Consider the following 18,400-nt stretch of genomic DNA (forward strand, 5'->3'; position numbering starts at 1 on the left):
ACATTTTACAGATTTATTTTGATTTAAATTCAAAGATCAAAATACATATGACCATGGGTTGGAATAGTCGAAAAACTATTAAATTACTAAAAGATTTAGTATATTTTGTTAAATTCTCGTGGTCAAGATTTGTGTCATTTTCATTCCTTCAAATTAAAAATTTATTTTACACATCAGCCATAAGATAAGGCCGTGATTGCGTGCCGACCCACCGTCCCTATGTTAATAAAACACAGCATAATGAATGCAAAGACAAAGGCATGTATTATTCCAATAATTTGTGGGCCATGATAAAAACTAGTAAATTACCTTTTCTGTTTTCCTTTTTTTGTGAGCAAATGGAAAAAGTCAGGCAGGCATTCCAGGAGGGCCAGGAAATGGGTCGGGGACAGTGTCCACATGGAGCCCGACCTTATCTAAACCTTGGTAGGGTCCAAGTCCTTTAGGCATTCTAGGTGGGGCAGGAAGGGTCGGGGACAGTGTCCACATGGAGCCCGACCTTATCTAAACCTTGGTGGGTCCAAGTCATTTGGGCCCAAATCCGACCTATTTGATCCGGATGGGATTAGGTTTAGAAATTAAAACTATAAAAATAATATTTTATATTTTATAATACACATTTATTATGAATTTAGATACCCATTATATGTATAAAAACCAGGTGGGATCGAGTCATGTCGGGCCATGGTGACCTTGACCCGATGTGATAAAGAGTCCAAGTTGAGACATAATGTATTCAACCTAGTGACCAATATAATAACATTAAAAAAGATAAATAAAAAATATTAACTAACACCTTGAGATTAAGATTAAACCAAGATCAAATATTTTAGACGGTAAGATCTAAGTGTTCAGAAACTTGTAATCTTTTTTTTATTCTAAAAACTACTATTGTAATTTTAAAATCGATTCATAATTTTAGATTTAAACAATTCTCTTAAATAGCTCTTTTATCTGATGGGGTAAGTGTAGAATATGCCCTTAGAGGGGAATTATGCTAAAGCCGTTAAAACCTAAATTTTGAAGTGACAAAAGAGATTCCCACCAGTTGTGGGGATGTCTTTATCTTAAAATAAGATTTAAAATAAGAGCACCACCCTCTCCATAGCCACATATGTATCATTATTCAATTCATTTTTTAAGTCTTTTTGTTTATTTGAGTGCTTATATCATTATTCAATTTGTACATTAACTTTTTGTGTGGCTTTGTTGGTAGGGGTGGCAATGGATCCGATCGGACGAGGCCTGGCTGGACCCGAACCCGACCTAAAAATGAAAAATATATATTTAAATATTATGTTAAATATATATATATATGTATTGTTTAAGATATTAAAACTAAAAATATATAATTATATTTATTTAGTTACTATTAAAATATTATATATTAAATACCATTTAAATAATAACATTATTCGGAGGTCTGGTTCAGGTTCGCATGACCCGGACCCAAATAGTGTTTGGGTCCAATATTTGAACCCAGACCCAACCGACCAGGTCCAATTTTTAGACACATTCCCCGACCCGGGTCCAGTCTTCGGGTCCGAGGTCCATTAACACCCCTATAATAGTTGGTTGCACATCGTTCTTCAACCTAACTACTCCAAATTATAACCATATTGTTTATCATCATGTGATATAATGAATAAAAATACTAATATAATCATCTTATTTATCATCATGTGATAAAATGAATAAAAATACTAATATTGGGTCTTTACTCTTATCAAGTGCACTTATTTTTGGATTATAAGGGACCATTTTGGGAAAATATGTTTCAATGCTTCATAATTAGAAAGTTAGGAGGACAAAGCCTTGGGCTTGAGAGGAATAATTCCTTGCCAGGAGAACCCACTTCCACAAGAGTGAGGGGCATCATTGTTGCATGTAAGAGAAGTTCAATTCTTAAAGATGGTGCATAATTGTGCGTTAAGAAATTTATCAAAATACTCATGAGAGTTGAACTATTTAACGTTTTATTCATGCAGTTTTATTTTATTTCAAAATGGACATCAAATGACACGTGGTTATGAGTTTAAATAGTTGGAAATGCATAAAATATATCATAATATATCTTTCATGGGTAGTTTGATAAATTTCCCTTATAATTTTCATAGATATCGCTTTCTCTAATTTTTAGGGACGACAGTGGGCCAAGTGCCCCAGCCGTAAAAGACAAGGGCCTAGGCCACAAAATGTTGATCAAAAGCCAGGACACGGGCTGACAACCACAGCATGGGGGTACAATCGGGCTGGGCCTATGCTGGTGCTGGGCCTAATTTATTTTATTTGGCCCTGCCCAGCCCTACTCCTTTTCAACAATTACTATACACCTATAACTCCAAACGATCCGAAGGCCCTAGCTAGCTAGCTAGCTAGTCTTTCAAGAAAGCGATAAGCATTGACTGTGTTATTGTTCTTCAATCACGTGGGCTGCATATTAGTGCACTTATAAGAGAGAGAAAGAGCTACATTCAAGAGAGAGAGAGAGCATTAGGGGCCCCTATGCCAGCCATTCCTTGCTAATATGACAAGCAAATGGTGGGGTTTATCTCTCAAGTTGCAAGGGTGCATGAACTACATAATACTACTATGGAAACAATGTGATGCATTGGTGAGGCCATGTGAATGGTGAGATTTCAAAGACATGTGCTATCTTATTTAAAAAAATGTAAATCTCTTAAACTTTGTCGAGAAAAGGTTACACCAAGTAGGTAGCATCTTTTCTTTTTTTAGAAGAATAAGAGATTGTTGATTTTCAATTTCATGAATAAAAAAATAACCCAAGAATAACATTTATTTAGGGTAAGGAAGTCATAATTACCTATAGTTGAATTGAGTGACCTATGGTATAACATTGACTGGCTCAAAGTCCAAGGAATTTTTCGAACTATGTAATATACGCCAAGCGATTGTGATTTTCTTATATGTAATATCAATAATAATATTATGATATCATTATCATTATCGTCAACGCCTTTTCACAATTGATTGAGGTCAGTTACACGAATCTTGATCTACTATTCTACTTTATTATTACGATACTTCATTCTACTTTATAATTGCCTCATGTAGGTCACGCAAGACAATAAGTGACCTCTATTTCATAAAATAATATCAGCACTTTATTTATTTAAAACTATATAAAAATAGATATTCATGTCTCTCTATATAAATACTGTTCACATTTGGTGATTGATTTCTCAATGCAAATCCCACAGGAATAGGTGATCTTCACTCACTTATCAATCTAAACCCAATACAAGACTCTCACAATAAATGGGAATTTCTTTGTTTCTCTCTAAATTAAAATTCTCTTTCTTTGCCTAAATCCAATTATTTGTCTCTCTACACTCAACCTGTGCATAGCGTGTGACGTGGAATAGTGTATTATTGTATGGCTTGGCCTTGCGACGGGCAAGGCCTTGGCCCAGTCAGCCCTAGTCTCAGCCATAGCCTGCCAGAGGCCCGAACCCTGGACATGGACAAATGAAGCTAGGCCAAGCCTAATACACAAAAAAAAAAAAAAAAAAAAAAAGAAGAAGGGTTAGGACAGGTTGGCCCCATTGTAGCACTGGCCCAACCACATTTTTGGGCCCATGATCTAGTTGTTTAGGGCTAGGGACAAGGCGAGGCCGGGCCACTTAGCCCATTGCCAGCCCTATAAATCTATACATGCCACAAATTATCGTAGGAGCCGGATGTTGTGTGTCAAATACTTAACTATCCCTATTAGTAATATCGAGATTAACTCTATTTGATTTTTTTGATAAGCATACTCTTTGTTTTGAAGTCTTTTGGAATAACGTATGAAGAGATATATTTACAATCATGTTTGGAAGATCTCTAATGAAATCCTCTGTGATTTATGCTTTAAACTCAATCAGTTAAAATTTGATAGAGAAGTAAGTTATGTTGGATTACAAATCACAAGGTTTCGACCTTTTATAGTTTCCCTCTTTACAAGCCATCGATCATGAGATCGCGTAAAACTAAAAGAAACTCAAAAAACTCGAAAGTAATCAAGAAGAAAAGAAAATAAAAAGAGAAAAGAAAAAATCCACTAGCCCAGTACTCGGATTTGCAGCTTGCATCAAACTTATGTGGCAGAGGCATGTTTCTCCTTGGCCTTTTAGATCACCTTGAAACAGAAAATTTCTTTATCTTGAACTTGAAGGAGTTTTAGAACTAAGAACTTGAATGAGGCTTAGGATATCAGTTTTTTGTTTCAGATTCTATGGAGATCTGGTTGACATATGATATGTACAAGTCTCCAATTCTAATTTTTCTTATTTTCATGCTTAGGACCTATCTATTTTGAGTGCTTATATCTTGCTAAACTAGATTTAATTTGGAGCTTTTTTAATATTACTTTAGGGATTTTCTTGGACTATGGGTTAGTTATCTTGGTGTTTTACTGCACTAGTATAGTCCCTAATGGTTCAGGTTATAGGTTCCTGTTGTTTATTCAACGATGGGAAGCGTCATCAAGGTTATCAAGGTTATGGAAAGGTGGTCCTTGGGAGATAATTGTCCTGCACTATCATTTCAAATAAATATTAATTAATCAATTTGTTCCCTCAAGAGAAACCTAAGCCAAGTGTATTTTCTAGGCCCCCCTATTTTTGAGGATGTAAGCCTAGATATCAACCTCAAAATAATAATAATAATAATAATAATAATAAAATAAAAATATACCCCCATCGTATGTGATTGAAATAGTTATGCATGGTCCCCCCTTATTCAAAATCTTTTCGCTTGTACCAAAGGGAAAAGCAGAAGAATAGGGACGGTGACCCGAACCTATCCTTTTCCTCTCCATTTGTATCATTATATTTAGAGTTCACAACATCTCTTCCTCATCTTTATCTCTAGAGAGAATTCCTTTTCTTTCTCCAATTTTCTTATATGGCCCTCATGGCTATGATGATCATCGTGGCGACTCATTCTTTTATTGATTAGTCAATAGGCGAAGGGTTAAGAGAGAGAGTTTACAGTGTTGAGGATGGGGTATATGCAATAGGAGATGCCTTTGTCACCATCCTACGGGCTTTCGCTGAACCCCTCCCTATGGGTTTTTTGAGGTTCAGCGATTGCACCCCTTGACTTTCATCATCACCTCTTCCTACCTCCCTCAACGGGGTGGGGTGGGGTGGGGCGGGGCGGGGCGGGGCGGGGGATTTCTGCTCGTCACCACATAGCTATTCTTCATCCTACTTTTTGTTTTCACATTGGTGGGGTATGTCACAAGAGCCGCCTCCTTCAATCCAATTGGATATCCTATGAATAACTCTACTTAAATTCTTAAAGTACCGTAATGTCCTCAAGACATTACCTTCCAATAACTAGTTAAAATATAAGTTTTAGTCATTTTCACTGTAATACAACTACCGTGTCGGCTATTTTTATAAAAAAAAAAAAATTAAGAAAAAAGAGGATAGATGAGTTTTATGAAAGTTTGGAGTTTTTTTTAATTACAAAAATTAGGGTATATTTCTAATAATTTCCTTTCTTTTTATTTGATGTAGAGCATTCATTTCATTGGACCTGCAATGGATGAGCTCTGATTTCAAATTCTCATTCATTTAACAAAAATTAACATCTCATTAACAAAAAATTTAATGAACGGTTGAAATTGGCTAATTTTCAGATGTTTTAGTTTACAAAATTTTAGCTTAATCAAAATTTGATTTTTCAAAATCCCGATTACTCTAGACGTGTTAACCAAACAAGGGATTCTCCCTGAGTTACTTAATTTTCCACCTTCTAAATTTCATAATTGGAAATCTCCAATTCTGATTCCAAGCTCCCGTTACCAAATGCCTGCTTAAGAGTTCTCTTTCTTAATCTGGCCATGAAAAGGAACATATAGATTTTAAAAAGTACATAAAAAATCGTGATCCCTATTAGGAATCGGTGAGCACCATATTCAGTCAATCGAGGCGTCAGATCTAGATCAATGACTCACTAGATCTGGATGGCCGGATGGGGGGAGTATATATCTTCTATGTTGTAGTGAACGTATAGAAACCTTTTCCATGATATATATTGTACAATTTGTATACATAAATTTTAAAAATAGTATATAATAAGACCATTTATCGTTTGTACAATGTGGTCATAAATGATCTTGATTGGATGTGAAATTAGATGGTTGTATTCATTCCCTTGACCAAGTTCAAACTTCAAAAAAAAAAAATTCAAATTTTTTGACGCACCCAAAATATCAAATTTCACATTGAATGGTTGAAAGCAATTGTAACGTCTTTGTATAAAAGGTAAATGAACTCATTTTATATAATCCAATTCAAAACAGCCTGATTGCGACATCTTAGACTTTTAGGAGGTGGTTTGATTTGGGGTCCAAATTCCCTAGAGATGCTATTTCCTTTTAAAATACTTCCAATTTTCGTGCATCTAACTAACTCAACCTTTTCACATAAGTGATAGAAAATGTACATATTGCATTTTACATGATATTTTTAAGTTTTTCTATTTATACATCTAGATCGTCAATCCGAATCACCGATGCAGCTGATCCAGATCGTCAATCTGAATTAGGATCAGAGTCATCCACCCCACAAATCCATTTTTTAAAACACCAAACCATTCTATCCTTTCCCAAATCCAAATTCATCTCGAAAAGAACCAAGATAACATGTTCCAATCTGATGATAAAGTAGAAAGAAGAAACTGAAAAAAGAAGCACAACAAAGACTTGCTAAAGGTATTATGAACAAAGAAGCAGCACCAAAAGTATAGATAGACACTTGAAACCAGTGGTTTAAAAAAACATATTGGTGCCCCGGATCGGACACTCGAAAAACCCATCCGGATTGGTGAATCGACGATCCGGATCGGGATGGACCGAATCGATGGGATTAAGCTTTAAAATTAAAATTCATTATAAATGTTGTCTTTTAGGAATCCAATAAGAAATGACGGTACTACATTATTAACTTTCTTTTTTTTTCATCAATTTGTGAATATTGAAATGTTCTTTCCCTGTATAAACTTATGTTAACCATTAAATTTACATCACACAAAAGAAAAATCATAGAATTATCATGGATAAAGTATATTAATTTTACATAGACTACAATAAAGAGTAGACTAAATCGATAAAACAATAGGTACTAAAATCTTGAATTGACGAAAAACCCTAATCCGCTAAAAAAACCCAAATTATTACAACCTAACTAACTATAATCCAAAATTATTACAGCTTAACTAACTATAATATTATATACTGATATTAAAATTGTTGATTTACATTTTATAATTATTTTATTATACAAATATTAACAAAACTAAAATATTTTATAATATTATCTAATTTAAAATGTATTATTGACAACTGTAAGAAAAATAGTACATTACATGATTTATAATGTAAAAATTAATAAATAAAATAAAAGATTTGGTCTCATTTTTTTATAGCGCCCACGCAGGGGGGGGGGGATTTGAAGGATTTGACCTTAGGAGGTCAAGAAAGAAACTGGAGGTGATAACCATCAATGCCACCTCGCCACATGTGATATTATATCTCCTATTAATATACATATTCAATTTTTGTCTTCATTTAATGATGTTTGTGGGAATTATCCCACATCCAATGATGTGTATTAAACTTCTCTCTATAAATAACTATGTAATAGCCACTAAGATACACGTGTGAAACCGTTGAGGCAGCCCTACGTGTGAGAGGTACTGCATGTACTTGCGACGCGGCGAGGCGGGGCGGCGCCGGTTTATGATGTCATGTTTATAACCGCTCGGTTCACTCTGTGCATTTTGTTGGAACCGAGCGAAGTGTCTTGCTCGGAATTCTCCTCATCATCTGACAATTTGATGGACTCGCTCGGTTCGATATGGGAATCCAATAAGAAATGAGGATACTACATTATTAACTTTCTTTTTTTTTCATCAATTTGTGAATATTAAAATGTTCTTTCCCTGTATAAACTTATGTTAACCATTAAATTTACATCATACAAAAAAAAAATCATAGAATTATCATGGATAAAGTATATAATTTTACATAGACTACAATAAAGAGTAGACTAAATCGATAAAAAAATAGCCACTATAATCTTGAATTGACATAAAACCCTAATCCGTTAAAAAAACCCAAAATTATTACAATCTAACTAACTATAATTTAAAATTATTAAAGCCTAACTAACTATAATATTATATACTGAAATTAAAATTGTTGGTTTACATTTTATAATTTTTTTATTATACAAATAATAACAAATCTAAAATATTTTATAGTATTATCTAATTTAAAATGTATTATTGACGACTGTAAGAAAACTAGTACATTACATGATTTATAATGTATAAATTAATAAATAAAATAAAAGATTTGGTTGTCAATGTAGAAATTATTAAAATGCATACCAATTCTCGAAATAACACTTTAATTTTTTAAAAATTTAATTTTTTAGGTTTCTAGAATAAATTTAGTGAAAAAGATTGTCAATAGAGAGAGAGATTTCACATAAAATATAAACTTTTCATTTTCTTATAGCGCCCACGCAGGGGGGATTTGACCTTGAGAAGTCTCATTTTTTTATAGCGCCCACGCAGGGGGGGGATTTGACCTTGGGAGGTCTCATTTTTTTATAGCGCCCACACAAGGGAGGGATTTGACCTTGGGAAGTCACATTTTTTTATAGTGCCCACGCAGGGGGGGCAGGGGGGGGATTTGACCTTGGGAGGTCTCATTTTTTTATAGCGCCCACGCAGGGGAGGGATTTGACCTTGGGAGGTCTCATTTTTTTCTAGCGCCCACGCAGGGGGGGCATTTGAACGATTTGACCTTGGGAGGTCAAGGAAGAAACAGGAGGTGATAACCATCAATGCCACCTCGCCACATGTGATATTATATCTCCTATTAATATACATATTCAATTTTTATCTTCATTTAATGATGTTTGTGGGAATTATCCCACATCCAATGATGTGTATTAAACTTCTCTCTATAAATAACTATGTAATAGCCATTAAGATACACGCGTGAAACCGTTGAGGCAGCCCAACGTGTGAGAGGTGCTGCATGTACTTGCGACACGGCGGGGTTGAGGTTGTGCCATGTGTAGAACCCGGAGATTGGTGATGTCAGAACAGTGCCGGTTTATGATGTCATCGATGCAGGTTTATGATGTCATCGGGCGGCGCCGATTTATGATGCCATGTTCATAACCGCCCGGTTCTCTCTGTGTATTTTGTTGGAACCTCTGTGTATTTTGTTGGAACCAGCAGGGGGGTGCCGATTCCCAAGTCGAACAGAGCAAGTCTATCGAATTGTCAGATGATGAGGAGAATTCCGAGCGAGAAACTTCGTCCGGTTCTCTCTAGACACGGGTGGTTCTGTGTATTTTGTTGGAACCTCTGTGTATTTTGTTGGAACCGGCACGTGGGTGCCGATTCCCAAGTCGAACCGAGCGAGTCCATCGAAGAGTCAGATGATGAGGAGAATTTCGAGAGAGACACTTCACCCGGTTCTCCCTAGACACGGGCAGTTCTGTGTATTTTGTTGGAACCTCTGTGTATTTCTTTGGAGCCGGCACATGCGTGCCGATTCCCGAGTCATACCGAGCAAGTCCATCAAAGTGTCAGATGATGAGGAGAATTCCGAGCGAGTCCACCGAAGTGTCAGATGATGAGGAGAATTCTGACACATGCATCACCATTTCCTAGTATATTTTGTTGGAACCGGCACAGGGGTGATGATTCCTGAGTCGAACCGAGCGAGTCCACTGAAGTGTCAGATGATGAGGAGAATTCCGAGCGAGTCCACCGAAGTGTCAAATGATGAGGAGAATTCTGACACGCGCATTACCATTTCCTAGTCAGTAGAAAGGGACTAGGAAATTGAACTCTTAACATATGACTAGTCCTAAGAGCCTGAGCTTGAGCTTTTTGCATAGACTTGAGCATGTGCCTTGTAAGAGTTTGGGCATGAGGATAAGCTTAAGATCAATGTTTTGAAACCCCCATTAGGTGGTCAGATCAGTCACTAGATAGACCAATCCAGTTTGTTGATCTGGGTTGGATTGGACCTATCTGTGTGGGATTAGGTCCAAAAAAACTAAAATATATTTATAAATGTGAAATTTTAAATAAATAAAATAATAAAAATAAAAAATTTGAGGCCCAAGCAATTCAACACATCTAGGTTACTGGATTTTTTGATAAACTCGCTCAATTCTCTAACAAAACCGGGCGAATACCTATAGATCAAATAAATTAGCTATTCTGTCAAGAAATAAAGTGGATCCCCTTTGATTCTAAATCCGAATTAGCATCTCTAAGACTGAGACTGATCGTAAGCCTCAACATAAGCACGAGCATGAGCATAAGCTTGTGCATAGGCCTCAACTTGTACATGAGCATAAGCATAAGCTTGGTATGGACATGAACATGATTGAAAGCACAATTTGACATCAAAAATGCATATTATGACAAAGTTTGGATGTACACTTTACTTTGATTGTATAAGGTTGGAACCTTATATAAATCCCACCCTTATAATAAAAGGTTGTTAACTCTAAAATTAGCCAGTTACAAAATAGTTGGTAGGACTAGTCAAAATTTGATTTTGAATGATTTTCGATTAAACCTAAGTTTTGAAATCGTTCAACTAGTTGAACTAGTAAATCCAGTTCAGTTCAGTCCCGACAACTCTAGTTTTGAATTCTATGACAAACTAGTATACATATTATTTGCCTATCAATAATAGACTTGGTTTTAGAATAAAACACATATTGTCTTAGAATCTTGCAAGTTAGCATCAATAATTAGGCGCATTTGGCAGATTAAAATTTGAGAATTGGGAAATTTTCTCTTTCCACCCATTTTAGAGTGGAAAAAGACCATTTGGTCCGCTCCACTATGCATGACGGCCACTATGTAATTGCACTAATGACAAACTAACACCAAACTGTCCCTAATCCTTCAACAAAATACCACTCAAAGAGTCCAATTGCTTTTGAAAATCAATATGGTGGTCAATTATTAACGTTTGGATGGTTACTTTTTAATTTTTATTTCACCTAAGGACCTATTAAGCAAATATATTAAAAAATAATCCAATTGCCTCTATTCAGAATTGAAAACCCTCAACGAGCAATGCCTTTTATTAATTTGGCCCACAACGCAAGTCAAATGATGATAATGCCCTTGATTTTAATGATGGATAATATAAAATAATTAAAATGAAAATAAATTAGTTCCTAGTTGCTAACAGTGAACAACTGTCATTATTTAGCTCAAGTCATACAACTAATTTATTAGAATGCCCTTGTTTATTCAGAACCCATGTTCTTAAATTGGGGCAATTTGGTTTACCTTTAAAACATTTTTTCTAAGGGGTACCTTAGCGAAGTTAAAAAGTAATTATTCTAAATTAAATTAGATAAAATCATTTTAATGTTAAATGAGATGATTTGAACAATTTAATAATTTTGTAACGTAATTTAACAATTTAACTTATACTCTCTGAAAAATAACAATGAACGATCCAAAAAATAAAATAAAAGGAGAAATGGCCTACAACAATGACCTATAGCTGTAATTGTGTACCATAGTTTCTAGCCACTTTTTTTACGTGCCCACATTTCCTTGTCACTATGTATGCAAATCATTAAAGGAAAAGTATTTCATGCATAAAGGGATGCAATTCCATATGAGCATCGCCCAACGCATCAAATATCCATCTTGAAGATGGATATGAAAAAATTGGGGCCGCACAAAAACTTAAAATGGACAAAGTTAAAAAGAATTCAAATAATATTATCTTTAAAAAATATTTTTTCTTTTTTCAGATTCATATTCACTGCGATTGAAATCCTCAACCTAAATTTTTAGATCGAAAATTAATCTCTGAGAGGGATTTTGGAGTGGGAAGACTCATAAACAAATGAGTCAGCAGACTCGTCAAAATCTTACTCATTCTTAAGTTTATGCTCAAGATAGTAAGGTCATCAACGGGCTCAGAGCTTATAGTTGGTAGGGCTGGCAATGGGCCAGGCCAGCCCTAGCCATAGCATGGCCTTATTCCCATGAGGACTAGGACCGGCCATGTTAGGCAAAATTAAAGAAAAATGATGCAAAAAGATGAAAAAATAAGGTCTACGATAGATCGAACCGGCCGGGCCTGTCTTGGCTTGGCCTTGGCCTAGGCCCGGCCCTCGGGCCACATTTTGTGACTTAGGCCCTAGTTTTTTAGGGCCATACCAACTGGGCCAGCCCGCTCTTGGCCCGACCCCTCGGGCCACATTTTGTGACCTAGGCCCTAGTTTTTTAGTGCTATACCAACTGGGCTGGGCCGGGCTAGGCCACCCGGCCCTTTCCCACCCCTAATGGTAGGCCCTAAATACTAAACCATTGATTGAGGGGTTATGTACATGTTATCCTCAATGCACTGAGATATAAGGTGCCAGGTCTGACCATGAAATGAGAGCCCCTGTAGAAAACCCCAAAATATATTACCCAAATAATAGGGATTTCATAATTTTCTTTTAATCTTTAAGAAAATTGTACAAATTTAGGTATCGCCTTACATAATTGTTTTGAGACTTTATTTTGGGACAATATTATCTTTAAGTTTTGTTTATGTGATGGTCCCGCATGACCAAAACATGGTATATTTGGTCCTATAGCAAAACACCTACTCAGATAGAATTTTAGTGACCTAATTATTATTTTTAATCATCTGTGATCACTTTATCGTCAATTTCTAAAAAAAAAAAATGATTTGAGCTCCTAACCCCCTACATCATCGAAATGGATGGTCCTAATTCAATCTTCAAGGGGATTTTGATTTGAGAGTGAGGTTATATTAAAGTAAGGCTTAGGCTAGAGCTTGAACCTGAGCATGAGCCTAAGTATAATCCTCAGCATGAGCTTTAGCATTGCGATTAACAGCGACCTGAGCAGGATTTAGAGGATCATAAGTATTAGCATGGACATGAGGGCAATCTTTATAGATAGAAAGACAGACAAAGACACTGAGATCTCATCTCTTATTTTCAAGTGCATGTAGTATGGTATCATGGGAGCACGTTTGCACTTACTCTCTCGGGTAAAAGAATATTTTTTTATTTAATTTTTTAACATACGTTAAAATTATTTTTCCATAGAAGAAAGTATATTTTGAGTTTTTATCCCAAAATTAGACGGTCACTTTTCACTCTTATGACTTCACTTTCTTCAGGCACGTGCAGGACATCGTAAGGTTCTTCTTTTTTTTTTCTTTTTTTTCCCTGTTTTTTTTTTTCTTTTTTTTTTTTCTCTTTTTTTCTTTTTTTTTTTTTTTAAAGTCAGCATGAGTTTGAGAATGTTACGGAAATTTGATATCCCTAGCATGTACCTGTTGGTGCACATAATCTCTTGCTTTTTACCTACCTCTCCTCCGTAATTACGTACACTTATTGGGCATGTGTGGATGTATTTATTATCACCGATAATTTATTGTTTTAGTAAAATTAAGGAAACTTTTTACACCTACTTAACTATTTAACGCTTACCTATTTATTATGATTTAATTTTAAAAAGCTTATTAAAGACATGATCATGAGTTGGAATAGTTCAAAATAAATTTTTGTAAAATTAATCGTGATAATTTATTATTTTTTCGTTGACAATGTTCATTATAAAAATTATTTGAGATAAACTTATAGCCAGTTTTATATAAAAATTTATCTTTTGGAAAGCTATTTTACTTTATTTAAGGTAATTTGTTGAAAAGTACATGTCTGTCTTGCCAAAAATAGCTAAAAATAATTGAAAATCGTAATAGAAATTAAATAAGTAAATAATATTATATATAATACAAAATATGTACCGAGTAACTTGCAAAATAATATTATCCAAATTACAATATTTTAATATAAGGTAGTCTATTCCAAAAAAATTTAATTATTATCTAAACAAGCCCTTAATCCCAAGGTTTCTTTAGAATACATCACAACCCACAAACTTCAAAATAAATCATAGCCTAACGTAGGTGTGGCAATGAACCTAGACCCGAAACAGGTCTGGGTATGGGTCCAAGAATTGGACCTGACAGTTGGGTCTGTATTGGACCTATACACTATTCGGGTCTAGGCCTGGGTCCATGTGCACCCGACCCGAATAGGATTATTATATAAATACTATTTAATTAATATTTAAATATATTTTAAATTTATAATATTTAAATAATACATGTATATATTTAACATAATATTTAAGTATATTTATTTTTATTATTTTGGTCGGGTCCCATCAAATCTGACCGGATTCAGGTCCAGATCCAATCGTGTCTGGGTTGAGGTCCTATAACTTTGAGTCCAAGTGTGATTCCCATTATTTGTTCAGGTGATAGGTCCAGCCTGACCCAACGTGTTGCTACCCCTAGCCTAACGTGGCCCAAATAACCAGGGGTAAAGTGATAGTACATCCATATGAAAATGGTAACACTATCATCATAGAGGTCCTTACATTGTTAATGGACTCATATCTACAGGACTAGTATGCAATAGCTTGTATCTTGGAATTTAATCGATCAAACATGAACTCATGGCACAAATATATTTATGTTTTCCTTTTTTTTTTTTTTCTTTTATTTGTTTTGATATATTAATCGTGAGAATGGAGGGTGGGACGTTATGTTGAGGCACACAAATATGTATTGCTACAATGTTCATTTGAGGTGTGAACAAGCCAATCCAGATCGGTTGGCCAAGCTTCATCAATATTTTGTGACACATAAGCCATAATAAGCCAAGCTTGCTAACTCTTTTATTACAATGATTGCACATCACAAAACCTTTTTTTTTTTTTCTTACACGGACGTCACGAGTCAGATGTCAAATCCAATAGATTGAGGTTGTCACAAACTTAAAATTGATTTAGACTTTTGAACCCTATCAATGGCACACTCCTAGCCTTTCGATTTTGACCTTAATGGTCAGGGGTATTCTGACCACCAGGAAATAAATTATCTAATCTTGGATTGGCCTCGCCTCAAGTTAAAAACTCATCTAAAATATGTAGTTTTAGGGCCTACTCCCTAGAATAGAATTTTGTGTTTAGCGGTCATATGGCTATTTCATTGTTTGTTATATTATCTTCTTTATCACTTCATTCACTAATGTCCCTACACTAGAGTTAAATTTGTTTAGTGATGCATCCAAACAGGCCCTTAACTTGTTTATAGGCACTGCTTGGCTTGAACTTAGCTTGTTCATGGGCTTATTTAACTAAACAAACTAGACCAAGCCAAGCTGAAGTTTACCTATCTTAGTCAAGCCATACTCAAACTAGGTGGTTCAAGCTCAAGTCAAGCTCAACCTTGCATGGTCTCCGCAACTCGATCCTTGATGTGCATAAGGAGCATATCACTTTTGGTACAAAGAGGTCGTAATTACACTTAGACATCCATAGTGAAATGCATCCAATAACTTTAGGTGTGTCATAAAGTTTAATAATTTTAATGTCAAACTATGTGCCTAATCAATGGTACACCTCCAATTACTCGATTTGACATCAACTAATTGCTTATGATTTTGACCTTGTATCAAAAGTAAATGGCTTTATTGTATGCTTTTCTATTTTCTTATTCCCTCATATTTGTTATGGTAAAATATACAAAGAGACCATTTGCTTTTTGTACAAGGAGATCACAATTGTTCTTGTATCTTGGATCTCAATATGGATGATTGTAAGAGTATCATTGAAAATACTAAAAGTTCAAAAATAAAAAATTCGAACTTCATGACTAGCCCAAGCCATCCAATTTAACATCTAATGAGTAAGAGTGATTGTGACTTATTTGTAATAAAAATAAATAGTCTCATTGTATACAATCATTTTTGTTATTGACATGTTTTTCGCGAGATAAGTACTCCAAATTGGGTTTTTTTTTTTCTTTTTTCTTTTTTCTTTTTTTTCTTTTTTTTTGTTTTCCGGAGGGGGAGGAGGAGGGGGGGTGTATCTTTTTTTTAAAGTATAAAAGACAATAAAAGAAAAAAAAACCAACCAAATTGGTAAAGTATGTCATAAAATAAAATAAGAAAGAGAAACCAATCAAATGTATATGTCCCACATCAATGATGGGATGGCCATATTGCATAGTAAAGTTTTAGTCACTTTACTGGCTTAATGTAAATTGTGTCCTCAAAATAGTTACACAGTCAAAAAATTCAACCACATGGTAGGCCATAACTGCAAAACTATTGATAGAAAGGCTCTACACATGATATCCCAATTGTACCATGATATATATAGGGGCCAGGCCTAATTATGAATATCCTGAAAAGAAGGGAACAAGCTTGGCCCTCCTTTAGAGCATTGTAGAAAGGTAAAATAGGAATTCAAAACACCAATAGGTTAGGGTAAACATTGGGGTCTTTCAATATAATTTCCCATCATGTAGAGGAGTAAAACTAAAAATAAAAAATAAAAAATAAAAAAATGACCCAAGTATCTAGGGCTAAACAATTGTCTTTTTATAAAAAAATTTCATTAATCTTTAAGAAGATTTAAAATTGGGAGATTAAGCATCTTTCATTTCAAGTTTCAATCATTAATTACTAAAAAAAAAAATATTTGTGCCCAGCATCCCCTGAGTCAAACTGGATCAACAGTTGTTGGTAAAAGAACTTTAGAATCCCCCGAATCTCCCAATTTTTAATATTTTCATAAAAAAATCTGGTTAAAAGTTCCCTGGTCCAGTTCAGAGTCACCCGAGTTTGCCATTTTTATTTGCTATTTTTGTCAAAATTACTTTGCTTAATTTTTATTTTTATTTTGTCAAAATTACATTGCTTGATTTTTTTAAATCTTTCAAGATTATCTTGGAAATATAAAACAAGATCATTTTTTACTTTGGTATAAAGAGGTCACAACCGCATTCTGTCATTAAATGCAAAATCAGGAGGTTATAGAAGTGTTATTGATTGAACTCCAATTTCTAAAGAAAAATATTGAATTTTTTCGACACCCAAGTTATTGTATTAAAGTATAACTAACGTCCTTGTGCCGAAAGCAAATGGTGTTATAGTATAAACTCCATATTATCTTCGTATGTTTATTTACTTTTGTTAATACACTTAACCAAAAGTATAATTATTTTTTCTGGTAGATGGTAGTTAAGATGGGAAATGAACCTTGGAAGTTATTTAAAGGGTCCTTCATGAGGCTTAAAAGAACCCCGAGTACCTTTTTCATGAGTTATACAGTTCTTACAAGGCCTAGGCTTTATGCAATGGGTTTGGTTTGCACAATATTGCAATCTTAAACCATCAATCCTTCAAACTTTGTCCTGATATACAATTTTTGTGTCAGAAATTTCTAGAATAGTACTAAAATCTATTTTTTATCTCTAATTATAAAATTTTAATCTCTAAAAATGGTCTAAATCAAGTTGATCTTTAAGCACATGAAAATTTTAAAAATGGGCGGTCCAGATAATATGTTGCAAGATGTACTACCATTAGCCCTTGATATCTCTTTTTTTTTCCAATATTAATGCATCGCGGTGTTGAGATTATCAATTAGATGGTTACTAAGGTCAAAACAAATTAAGGTACACCTTGTACAGTTAAGGCGTCAACTTTATAAAAAAAAATTCCATCATTTTAACCTTTTCCTCTAATATGAGAGAGAGATTAGCAAATGCAGAGAATGAAAGAGAGAGGGCCCCTCATTTTAGAGAGAGATTTTTTTTTATTTTATTTGGTTGTTAGAGAAAGGTACTTTTCAAGTGGAAAGATAAACCCATCCAAAAGTTTTTTTTTTTTTTTGGAGAAAATCATCCAAAAGTAATTGCCTTCAGCTCTGTTGCATTTCTAAAACTGTTCCATAAGGTCATTTTGGAACTTAAATTTTACCAGAGAGAGAAACTGTTTAAGAACCATGTATTTTGTCATTAAAATTCTACTGGAGAGAGAGAGGGGGAAACTGTTCAATAGCAAGGTATTTGGCCATCAAGTTTGAGAGAGAGAAGTAGATTTTTTTTTTTTATCATAAGATTGAATTTTAGTATAAAAAATTTATAGGATGGCTGAGAATCTATTTTTATTTCTACTTAAAAATTTTTTAACTCCAAAAATGGTTCAAATCAAATAAATATATAAACACATAGAAATCTTGAAAATTGACATTCTCGATAATATATTGAAAGATGCACTATTTTTTTAAACTAAAATCTTTTTTTTAAAATTTTTTTTATTCATACATCTCGATTTCAAGATGATCAATTAGATAGTTTTACTACATCGAAACAATCTTTTCCAATAGATTTTGAGGTCAGTCTTAATTTTATATTTTAACGTTGCAGACCTTATGTAAAGTTTTTCCTTTAATTTATGTGTCATGCAAAATTTAATTTATAGATTTCGACGTG

The sequence above is a fragment of the Amborella trichopoda genome, chromosome 13 (assembly GCF_054954075.1).
Source record: "Amborella trichopoda isolate Santa Cruz 75 chromosome 13, AtrichopodaSantaCruz75HAP2 v2.0, whole genome shotgun sequence".
Taxonomy (NCBI): domain Eukaryota; kingdom Viridiplantae; phylum Streptophyta; class Magnoliopsida; order Amborellales; family Amborellaceae; genus Amborella; species Amborella trichopoda.